Source organism: Rutidosis leptorrhynchoides, chromosome 6 (assembly GCF_046630445.1).
Source record: "Rutidosis leptorrhynchoides isolate AG116_Rl617_1_P2 chromosome 6, CSIRO_AGI_Rlap_v1, whole genome shotgun sequence".
Lineage (NCBI taxonomy): Eukaryota > Viridiplantae > Streptophyta > Magnoliopsida > Asterales > Asteraceae > Rutidosis > Rutidosis leptorrhynchoides.
The window spans coordinates 440,024,160-440,036,176 of NC_092338.1; the positions used below are offsets into that span (position 1 = coordinate 440,024,160).

At 31.5% G+C, this 12,017-nt stretch overlaps 1 long non-coding RNA gene across 1 annotated transcript; it reads left to right on the top strand.

Annotated features, from left to right (window-relative positions):
- Positions 1–7,894: 7,894 nt before the first annotated feature.
- LOC139852329 (uncharacterized) lies at positions 7,895–10,877 on the top strand. Its single transcript, XR_011761020.1, has 3 exons — positions 7,895–8,117; positions 8,228–10,226; positions 10,335–10,877. It is a non-coding gene; the product is annotated as an uncharacterized lncRNA (long non-coding RNA).
- The last annotated feature ends 1,140 nt before the right edge of the window (positions 10,878–12,017 follow it).

Genomic DNA, 12,017 nt, shown 5'->3' on the forward strand with positions numbered 1-12,017 from the left:
TTTGATCCCGCTCCATTGTCATTTGAGCTGAATCTTGCCAACAAATTAACTGTAAGAGAAATGTCAGGTCTTGTACAATCTATAAGATACATAAGAACCTCAATTGCACTAAAATATGGAACTTCCGATCTGTTAAGATTTTCATGATCTTCGCAGGGATGAAATAGATCAGTGTCAATATTGAGTGATCTAACAACAATGAGTTTGTCTTTAAAAAAAAAATATTTTAAAATCTTTTCGGTATAAGTTGTTTGATGTACAAGTAAATCATTAGGCATATGCTCAATTTACAATCCAAGGTAATACTTGGTTTTTTCAAGATCTTTCATTTCAAAATAATTCTTTAGAAGTTGAATGATTTCATAGATCTCTTTATTTGTTCATATGATGTTAAGAACATTGACATAAACAACTACGATCTCATATCTGAACATTGTTTTTATAAAACATACGTGCAAAATAAGTTTATATTTATACCCTTTTTTTATCAAGTAGTCATCTAATCGGTTATACCACATACGTCCCGTTTGTATAAACCCATTTAAAAATTTTTGTGATTTAATGGAATATATTCCCTTGGGTTTTACATTAGATGCTTATGATACCTTAACTCTTTAGGTATATTCATATATATCATTATTAAGTGATTCATACAGATAAGTAGTAACAACATTCATGAGATGCATTTAAATAACTACCAGGTTGATTAAGTATCTAATAAGTAATTGTATCCATTACAGGAGGATAAGTTTTCCTCCTAATTCATTTATGGTCTTTGTGGGAAATATTGAGTTACAAGTCTAGTTTTCCTTGTAACTTCATTTGCACATTTCTTTTCGGATAAAAATTCATTTGTATCCCATACGTTTCACATCTTTAAAAGTGATAACGATTGATCCGAAAACTTTTCTTTTATCGAGCGATTCTAATTCAGCTCGTATTGTTCCTTTCCATTGAGCTCAATCATGTCCATTTTGTATATTCAATGACAGATTTTAGTTCCAGATCATCATCTTTATTCATGATGTCATTGTAACATTATATGAAAATATCTCATAGAGATTTTAATTTCATTTCGGTTCCATAATATTGCATAATTTATCGCAATTTTAGTATTTACATTTATCAATATCCTCTGCAGAAGGAATATTGATTTGTGGTTCTTCTTGAACACTTTCTTTTACCTCATTATCAGCTGATTTTCTTTTTCGAGGATTTTTATCTTCGGAACCAATTGATCTTCCACGTTTGATGCGTGGCAAAGACTCAACAGTGACATTATTGCCAGCTTTTGGAATTTCAGTTCGAGCTGGAGCATTTATCGCTGGTATATATGATTTAGTCACTTTTTTATATCTGTAAATGCATAAAGTAATTAATTTGCAAGTTCTTGCATATGCATTATTTTTGAACTTTCGTTTCACATTCTTTTGTGCGAGTTCAATATACCTTAATTGATGTTCACATCATGAAGCATCATTTTATTTTTTATTTTTATTTCTCCCCCTAATCTAGGGAACAATGTTTTATTAAAATGACAATCAGCAAAACGTGCTGTAAAAACATCACCCATCATGGGTTCAATATATCTTATGATTGAAGATGTTTTATATCCAAAATATATTACCATCTTTCTTTGAAAAAAACATTTTATTGTGTTGTGGTGATACAATTGGAACATACACTGTACAACCAATGTTCTACGGTGGAAAATATTTGGCTCTTGGCCAAAATCAAGTAGTAAGTGAAAATATTTATGACTTCCACATGGTATAATGCGAATTAATGTCGCAGCATGTAAATTTACATGTCCACATATAAATATTGATAGTTTTGTACTCATTATCAATTGTCTAGTTATTAGCTGCAAGCGTTTATCTATTGATTTAGCTAAACCAATTTTGTGTATGCACATGAGCAACTGGATGTTCAACAACAAACCCTGTAGATATATAATGATCATTAAATGCTTGAGATGTTAACTCACCAGCATTATCAAGTCTCATCCTTTTAATGGTGTAATCAGAATAATGTGTTCTCAATTTAATAATTTGTGCAAGAAACTTTGCAAATGCCATATTACGGCTTGATAACATACAAATATGAGACCATCCGCTAGATGCGTCTATTAGAACCATGAAATATCAAAATGGTTCACATGATGGATGAATTGGTTCATATATCTTACCTTGAATTCTTTCAAGAAATATTTGTGATTCTTTTTCACAATATACTTTTCATTAATCACCATATGTGCTTTCCATTAATCACCATATGTGTTTTTTTTTTTTTTTTATAAATCACCATATGTGTTTTTTTTATCATATATCCTTTTCACCATATACGCTTTTAATCATATGCGCTGTATTTTTCACCATATGCGCTTTTAATCATATGCGATTTTCATCATATGCGTTGTGCTTTTCATCATATTCGCTTTTTATCATATGCGCTTATCATATGCGATGCGCTTTTTATCATATGCGCTTTTTTATGTGAATAGTAAATTAATTAATTTCGTTTTACTATTCATATGAATTAATTTAGATTTACTATTTTGTTAATTGAGTAATATATATATACATCATATACTTGTGACTCCGAAGGCTCAAATAAATTTGACCATATAGTTATACGTTGTACCTTGCACATTAATTTTCAGTAGAAGCTTTAGATGCATATTATTTTCAGTAGAAGCTTTAGATGCACTTTTTTTTTAATCACCAAATACCACAAACACTTTGTTTGCGTTTGTTCATAGTCATCAATGAAAACCATTTTCTTTAATTTTATTTTATACAATAAAATTAACGCATCATTATTCTTTTCAAAAACAATAATCTATTGTTATTGTTCACTTGTGCCATGTTTAACAACAAAAGTCAACAACCTCTGTCTTGTTTGTTGTAGCAACCAAAAACAACCTTTGCTTTTGTTACCGAGAATCCAAGACCAAAAAAACAATTAATTTTTAATTAATCTTTTATCAAAACCATAAATGATTTTATTGATCTACGTTGATATGGCCATAAAGAATTGACGGCTGACCTACTTTTGTAAGTGTATTTCGGCTATCATCCCGAAAACGCACAACGACCTTTTTTTTTTTTTTATGAACTATTTGTTTCATATCTAGCTTAGGCAATTATTGTGAACATTTGGTCCCTATAAGAGCATTTATTTTTTAGACTTTTAGTTGATTTGTACTTGTCACAATTAGGGATAGCACCCGCGGGTCGTGGATGCGGATCCATTGGATCCATCACCCGTACCCGCGAATTTTTTTTAAGAGACATCCAATTGAACCCTTGTTCGTTGAAACAATTTGACTATATTTTTACTCCCCATTATTAAACGGGCCATTTTGATGCACACTCTTAAAAAAATAATTTGTTTTTTAAGTTTTATTATTCAACCTCCTTTTTTCAACGGTCACGTTTTTAACAAAACATTTGACAAGTTTGGAAAAAAGTTTTTTATTGATTATCATCAAAAGTTTTCTATTGTCACTCTACTGGATGAAATTATGGCATACAACCAAAATTGCAACCCAACACTACATAAGAACAAAAATGTTGTTTTTAATTAACATATGTATATGTGTCAAACTCGGAATAATAATAACTTATTTTAGAAAATTAACATAAGACATGTTGAAACATTTTTGTCACATTTAACTCATCAAGTCTAATACTTATCATTGATAGATTTTATCACGTCTAGGAGATGTTTACTTTTTTCTTGTATTAAGTCCTACTTTCATTTACCTTTGTTTGGAAAAAAGTTTTTTTTTTTTACTTTGCTTTCCCCCTTTCTGTAAAACTCATTTAAACACTTTCTTTGTTTTTTTTTTAAAAAAAACTTCCTTTTTTTACGTTACCCGTAAATTATAAATATATAAAAAAAACTTTTTGTTTAAATTTTTTTTTCTAGTTTTTAAAAAAAGGCCACTTGACCAATTTTTTAATTCTTTCACAACACCTGATATCGTGATCGTGACCTTTCACCAAAGCAAGAGATATTCTTGATAAACTAAACACGGACTCGTGTTTGAAATTGTCGGCCACAAAAAAATTCATTTGATAAAAGTATATATATTTTTTTAGTTATAGAAGGAGACCACTTCATTTTCAATACTTCATTTTTGACAAAAAACTATTCCATTTTACCATCCCCTTTTTTTTCTTACTTTAACTTTTAAGATATACTTTTAATAAAAATACAAACTACTTTTTCTTATTTTAACTTTTAAGATTTACTTTTAATAAAAATACAAACTACTTTTTGTATTTTAACTTTTAAGATTTACTTTTAATAAAAGTACAAACTACTTTTTCTTATTTTAACTTTTAAGATTTACTTTTAATAAAAATACAAACTATTTTTTTATTTTAACTTTTAAAATTATAAATTTAAGAATAAACATTAGTATGCATGAAATAAATAATGATTAATTGCATAAGTAATCATAAATGTTAGATAACATATAAAGACCCCGTCGTATTCGTATTGATCGGAATTAATCTCGACCCATGGTACCGTGTTGTCAAATGACGTGTTACGTACATAAAGTACCGTGTTGTCAAATGACGTGTTGCGTACAATCATGAGGTCTTATTAACATAAATATAAATGTTAGTGAAGTTAATAAGAGTTAGATTACAGAAAATATAATTCAGGTGGTATAACCGACCATATATAACTTAAATAACATAAATATAAATGTTAGTGAAGTTAGTAAAAGTTAGATTACAAAAATATAATTCAGGTGGTATAACCGACCATATATAACTTAAATAACATAAATATAAATGTTAGTGAAGTTAGTAAAAGTTAGATTACAGAAATATAATTCAGGTGGTATAACCGACCATATATAACTTAAATAACATAAATATAAATGTTAGTAGTCCAAAATTTGATATATTCGAGTCTGAAAAATTATTAATAATTTCATACCTTGATTAGTGATTCGTGATCGTTTGAGATATCTTTTAATTACACTAAGCTTTTCGTGCTGATAACGTGTTATAATTCAGTAGGCTTATAACTACCTTTAATGGTTATAAGAACAAAGAGAGAAGAAGGAGAGAAGAAATATTGATATTGATATTTCAAGAGAAATGGTGCACCTTAAATGGTTACCATACATGTCTATTTATAGTATAAAATATTACTATGCAAGAAATATAATAATAATAAAATTAACATCCAATCTAGATATTTTATAACACAATCTAGATATTTTATAACGGTTCTTATTTTATTTTTAGATTTCGGATTATTTTAAATCTGGTTCAATTACTTTTCACTTTAAAACAAAACATTTGACCACCTCCTTTGTTGACCCATCTTAACTTGACTCTTCAAAAGAAGGTTATAACTCCCGTGACTATGAAAGAACGCTTTTGAAAAAAGTTTTATCACTTAAAGATAAAGATTACAGAGAACCTATTATCCCAATTCCCAACCCCTTTTCTTCCCTAAATGAGTCGACTAAATTACAAATCGTACGATGGTTGTTTTATCTATTGATTCAAACTATAGAGATGAAATGCTTTAATATGAGCTAGGGTTTGACTCAAACCCTAACCCGTTACTTTCCATCGACAATTTTCACGATGAATACAAAATTAAAGAAAAAGGTGTTGAGAATAGAAGGGTTTGAGGTAACCCAAACCCTTTACCTGAATCGAAGAATTTTGTGTTGTCGTTGGTGGTAGCCTCATGGTTGCCGCCGACTACCGTTGCTGCTCCCTTCGCTGCCGTTCAGCCGCTGATTTCTTTTCTCCTTTCGGTGCCAGGTAATCACCTATCATGGCCGTTTACTGTTTTGATGGTTGGTGGTGGTCACCGCTGTTGGTAGCCTCTTGGTTACCCACGGCTGAAAAGCCCACTCTTCTCTTTGTTTTAAAACTGCAATATAATCACCATGGCAACCGCAACTATTCGCTGTTGCTTGGTGGCCAGTTTTTGAGGTTTGATTTGAGCTACCATCAATTTTGACTCGGTAGTTTGATTAAGGTATTTCTGAGTTCTCTATTGCCCCTCTTGTGACAGTCATTTATATGACTTCGCCTTAAGAGTTCATTGGCAGAGTACAAGCAGATCATAAAGATAATTGATAATCTGCTTAATAGAGCAGCTAAATCATGATTATCACCAGTATTTTACAATGGTTTTGGTTTGTGCTGCCGTCTTTGGACATGGCGACACAAATCATGGTAAGTGAAGTAAGCCTTGAAAGGTGATTAATTTGATTCTAGGATCAGCAACCCTTTCGGCTCTTCATGTTGCCTGAATTTTGGTTGGTTTTGAAGCTGGTTACTGAGTTACTGTCAAATGACTTGGCAACTCAGATTGAGGTAGATGATTGAAGCTAAAAACGAGTGTCTTGATCCAAGATCGACACCGTAAGCTCTGATACCATGTTAAGATTTGATATGCGGAAATATCTAAATTGAAAGGAAGTAAACTGATATGGGGTCTGATAACCATCCCAAGGTAACCATCCCAAGGTAGCCCAAGTGGTTGGGGCCCTGAGATCCTTGCAAGAGGTCTCAGGTTCAATTCTTGGGGTGGCCAGGGAAGGGTTGGAAACAGCCAGGGAGTATTCTTGATGGGCTGCGTACACTAGAGTATGGGGTCGGATTACTCGCCCTTCCCGGGTAACCCGAACAGGGAAAACCTTACAACTTTTAAACTGATATGATTTTTATTGATAAACTCAGTTTATGACTTTGGCTTGAATGCTTGAACTGATAAAATATTGAAAGGTTACATTGTGTCTTAGTTGTTTGGTTTCTTGTACAATTACAAAGAGAACATATTTATACTATGAAAGTCTAACAGCTAATTCTAATATCTAATACGGGTATGATTCCAAACACACTTTTGGAACCACTTTAATATTAAGGGAAAAGATGCTTTGTTGACCGTTTTCTTTGTAGCAGTTTGTGTGTTTTGTATGGTGACATATTCTATCACTTTGTGACCCATCTAAGTCAATCTTGTGAAGTCTTAATATTGCTTGTGAGTCACCATAAATGGAAATACTGAAAAGGATCTTTCGGATCTAAGTAGTCATCATTCCTGTTTTTGATATTCTTTGTTTTATTTTCTAACAATTTTGTCGTCTTCTTCACTATCCCTTATCCTTCACTCATCTCAAAATCATAAACCTTGATATTTAACCACACATACCTTTAAGATAGTCAATGATTTTGATTTTGAATACCTATGACCAAACAAAGAGCTTAATAGGAAATAGGTCAAACAAAGTTCAAATGAACCATGAAAATTGCTTAACTTTTAGCGTAATTCATCGTGCAGATGACTGGCCCGCGTCATGAGTGTTGTGAAATCATAAGACCTTAATTATGACAAAACCATGAATATTGCTTTACGAAGTTGTAGGACAGATGAGTTGATTGCGATGAATCCATAGTGTTCTTTTTTCGAATATGGAGACTCGGTCACGAGGTAAGCTCTTTAGCCATGTGTCATATCATAAAGCAGATGATAATCTGTAATAATGAATAATGATCTGAAGTGTCTATGAACATGGTGTGATAACTTTGCTTTACTATAATTCAAAATATTTAAACTGGCTGTTAATGTTAACTTATGTCTCCCAATCAATTTCTTATGTATTTTTTGTTTTAATTAAGGATGAATAAAGAAGTATTTTTTTTGGATTGGAACATTCCAGCTTCCTATCAGAATGTTGTTTACAAGTCACATCTATTCTTAAAAATGTTCAATTTTGGGTAATGACGTTTATTCCAGAACATAACAAGTTGAGTTTGACTTTTAAGAATCTAACCATACTTTTTGACTTTTGAGATTGTGGTAGAACTTTTTAAATTAATTAAACAAATACATAAAAAATAAATAAATAGCGTTGCAGGTTTTAAGGAAAAGAAAATACAATTACAAATTTACGTAGTAATCATTTCACCAGCTCCACGCGTGTCTTGAGCTTAACCCTTCCTTTTCCCAATTTACGTTTGAAATTCAAAATCTGAATACTTATGGCCATCAGGAAACCATTCATCCTCATCCATCTTCTTCAATCTTTGTACCTGTTGGATCTTTGAATGAATGAAATTGATGAGGTAACATTTTTTCTTCATCTTCATTAGGTATTGAAATTGATTCACGCTTATGGAAATGGTTAAAATTAGGGTTCATAATCAATTGAATTGGATCATAAAATACAAATTAGGGTTCATAATCAATTGAATTGGTACCAGAAAATTATTGTAGCGGCCGCCATGGTGTTCCTGCTGCTTGTGCTTCTGCTGCACCGTTTGGATTAAAAAAAAGGTTTGAATGATTCTAAAGAAGCTTTTAATCATAGACCTCTTTAGAATTTTGTTTTTTTATCGTCACTGTTAATTATTGCTTTGTTGGTTTGAATTCAGTTTCTAAATTGTAAGCCTGTACATGTTCCTTAGATGTGATGCAGGTGTGGAAATTGTGGTTGTCAGATGGTGATTATGGAATTGCACGAAAGGTGTTCGATAAAATGTTCCTTAGAAGATTATATGGTATGGTTTTTAATTTGGTTATTCACATTAGTTCTTGAACTCTATGACCCTTTTATTTGTTTAAAATTATATTCATGTGAACTTTGTGTTAGCTTACATAATCATCTTGAGCTAAGGCTTCCGTTGGATGAAAACTTATGTCTTAAGATATTCTTGGAAAGCTTTATATGTGCTATTACATTAATGCTACTTTCATTGCCAAATGCATAATGATAGTAATGTCTTAAGATATGCTAAGTTATGTTTGTTTACTTACATGTTTCATATAAAAAGATTTTACCTTTTTTTTAAATGGTAACCTGCATTGTACATCTGAGTAAATGTGATTCAGATATGCTTTGCTTCAAAAATAATGGCAGAGGTTGTCCATACACTCCTAAGTTTTAAGTTATGCGATTGATAGGCATGTTGTTCTTCCTTCAAAAGTTGTGAAGCTGCTACAGAATAACCATCTTCCATCTGAGGTATATAAGTTTTACGTTTTTAAGTTCAAAAATATGTTTACTTTGGGGTTTACATTAAATTGGTAAAAAGAGTTTTATGTGTTCGATTTCTATATGCCTTGGATTTACATCTATTATATGCTATAAGTTTGTTTTGTTAGCATAATATATTTTGAAATATAATCCGACTATATGTTTTGTCTATATTTAACAAAAAAGATAAAATTAAGTTGAAAAATTAGGCCGTATTGTAGGTTGGAAGGCCATGTTATTTGAAGTGTTAGTTGTAGCCAGGTGGTGACATGGGTAGACAATAGGTTTGGGTCAGGTGATCAAAATCTGTCCAGGTCACGTTCATAATCCAAGGACCGCCTATTAGTTTAGATTTTGTTTATCAGCTTATTCTATTTTGATGGTTTTCTTTGGATCATAAGTTGAAGTAATTTTTTTAGTATAGCTCTTTATTTACGAAAATTGTTTATAGCTACCTATTTATTGAAAGAATCTAATGCTTATGTTAGTTTTTTGTAATACTATATATTCAAGGGTGTAGCACCAAACGATTTTCGTCGATAATGATGCAGTCGTTGTTATAAACAATTTATTTTTTGCCTTAATTTGTGCAATGATAGCATTAACTTTGATGTTCTCCTGATTTGATTTGTATTGATTTTTTAGATAATTCTTTGGCTTCACGTGTAACAGTTGTTGAAGGTTGGTGTCAAGTTTTCATTCTACTATTTATGGCTCGCTGTCATTATTGATGTTTAATTAAATGTTATATTGTTGCTTCTGTTGTGTTAATTGGAGTTTGACTTTTAGAAGTCAGAGGTCGAAACAGGCACATATCCATCAGCAAATGTAGAAATTATTAATATATCCATTAGTTTAGTTGGAGTTTGACCTCTGTTATATTGTTGCTTCTGATGGTACGTGTAAGCTTGCAAACAGTTGCTGATCCTCCTGATGCATTAAGCAACTATGTACACCACATTTTGACTTTTTCGTTACACCATTTATTAATATCATAAAGTTATCGAACTTTGAGATTGGTCAGCATAGCTGTTATACATGATAGATTGATATATTATATGTTTATTTATCATTAGATCACCAATAAATGTGTGATTTTATGCATGCAGGAAAATATTGATAATCGGAGATCATTTGACTTTTGAGGTATGCATGGACACGATGAATCTTTTTAGTTATTCCCATTCATTGCAACCAGGTACACATAAAACTTATAAGCAACACCCACTACTAAATACACATAAATCTATTTTCCCTTTTTCTTTCTAACAAAAATTATTTGTGGTGTAATTTTCATTGTACACAGGTATGCTATACTATTATGTTGAATATTGATAGGTGGCTACATGGGCATATGGATTAAATATCTGAAAATTCTAACCATGTCACAATGTGTCAGGTTAGGTCAATCGACTACCATTTTTTTTATAGATCTTTGTTATTATAATGGTCCAAGTATGTTTTAATATAACAGGTAAATCCAATGTCTAACCTCCTTAAATGATTATTCTTTTGTAAACCCGTGTTTTCACGGGTCCTGCAACTAGTTTTGACTACAGTAGGTCAAAATCATTATGGAATATTGGAGTGATATGTGACGATGCACCGCTTAGAGTAAACAGATGTACATGTTGAGCCATGAGTGAAGACCACAAATTTGAAATGAGGTTCAAATGTGGTTGGCAAATGCTTCAGCGCTATTCGTCGATTTAACTTAAGCCAGTTCAACATAGTGTATTACAGAGTATTGTTCTAATTGATTTTTTCAGAGAAGTTTTTCTGGTATACATCACATACCAACAAAGAGTAAATCATGTAATATTAGGTTGTTTATTGTACCATATTTGTATCTAACATTATGATATTAAACATGTTTTTTACTCCGTATATTGTATAGTTTAAACTTTAACCCGAAGTTAAATTGTAAAGATGATGCTAACAGACCGTTAAGCTAAATGATGTCAATGGGTTTGAATCAACCGCCAGACTTTTAGACCACACAAAACTCTCCTGTTAGTACACAAATGTTGTCTTTGTATATATAGCACATAGGGGCTGGCAAAATACCCCACCTCATTACCAAATTGATCACCCATGCGCGCCCTTTGAAAATTTGTCATGTTCTTAATACCAGATACTCATACTTGTATATTATTATGTAAGGGAAAAGTTATTAGTATCGTATTACCAAATTTTACAGATTGTTATATTTATTAGTGGGTGCAAATGGTGATTTGGGATTATAGGCATGGTGACGATGCTGGTAGTGGATGGCAGGTGGTGGAAGGTGTTGATTGGCGATAGCCGATAAGAGGTGGCGGTGATAGTTTTTTACATGGAGAGAAGAAATTGAGAAGAGCGTTTTGTTTTGAGAGGAATGCTACACATACAAAAGATTATATTCAAAAAGACTACCTGAATTCAATATTCAACATACGGAATATGATATGATTGCACAAGAAGCAAATAATCAAGAGAAAAATTTGTACATCGGATCATTTTGTAAGCAAAACGCGGTAATGTTTTATCTTCATATACTGCTAAGATATATACGGTGACAATGACAATATGAGAATTTGCCATGATGCCAAAGGTGATGTTAAAATTCCATCAAGAGATAGATCATAATGGATTTTTTTTTTTTTTTTTTTTTTTTTTTTTTTGGCAAAAACGAAAACTCATATAGAAACGAGGACGTTTTTCAAGAGAAAACACCCTCAACAGGGAATACAATAGGACAAGGGGAAACGGAAAATCTCGCATCTAAAAAGCAACCAATAAAACAAAACTATCTAAAAGCGAGCCCCTAACATCCCAAAAAACCATACAAACATATTAACTAAACACAAACCGAATAATACACAAAAATACAAGGACTGAAACCAACCGAAGAACACAAGACGGACCGATACAATCAACCTCGAGGATCCGCTTTTTTCAATTTAGATATATCTATTAGATCATAATAGATATATGGCCTGAAATTTAT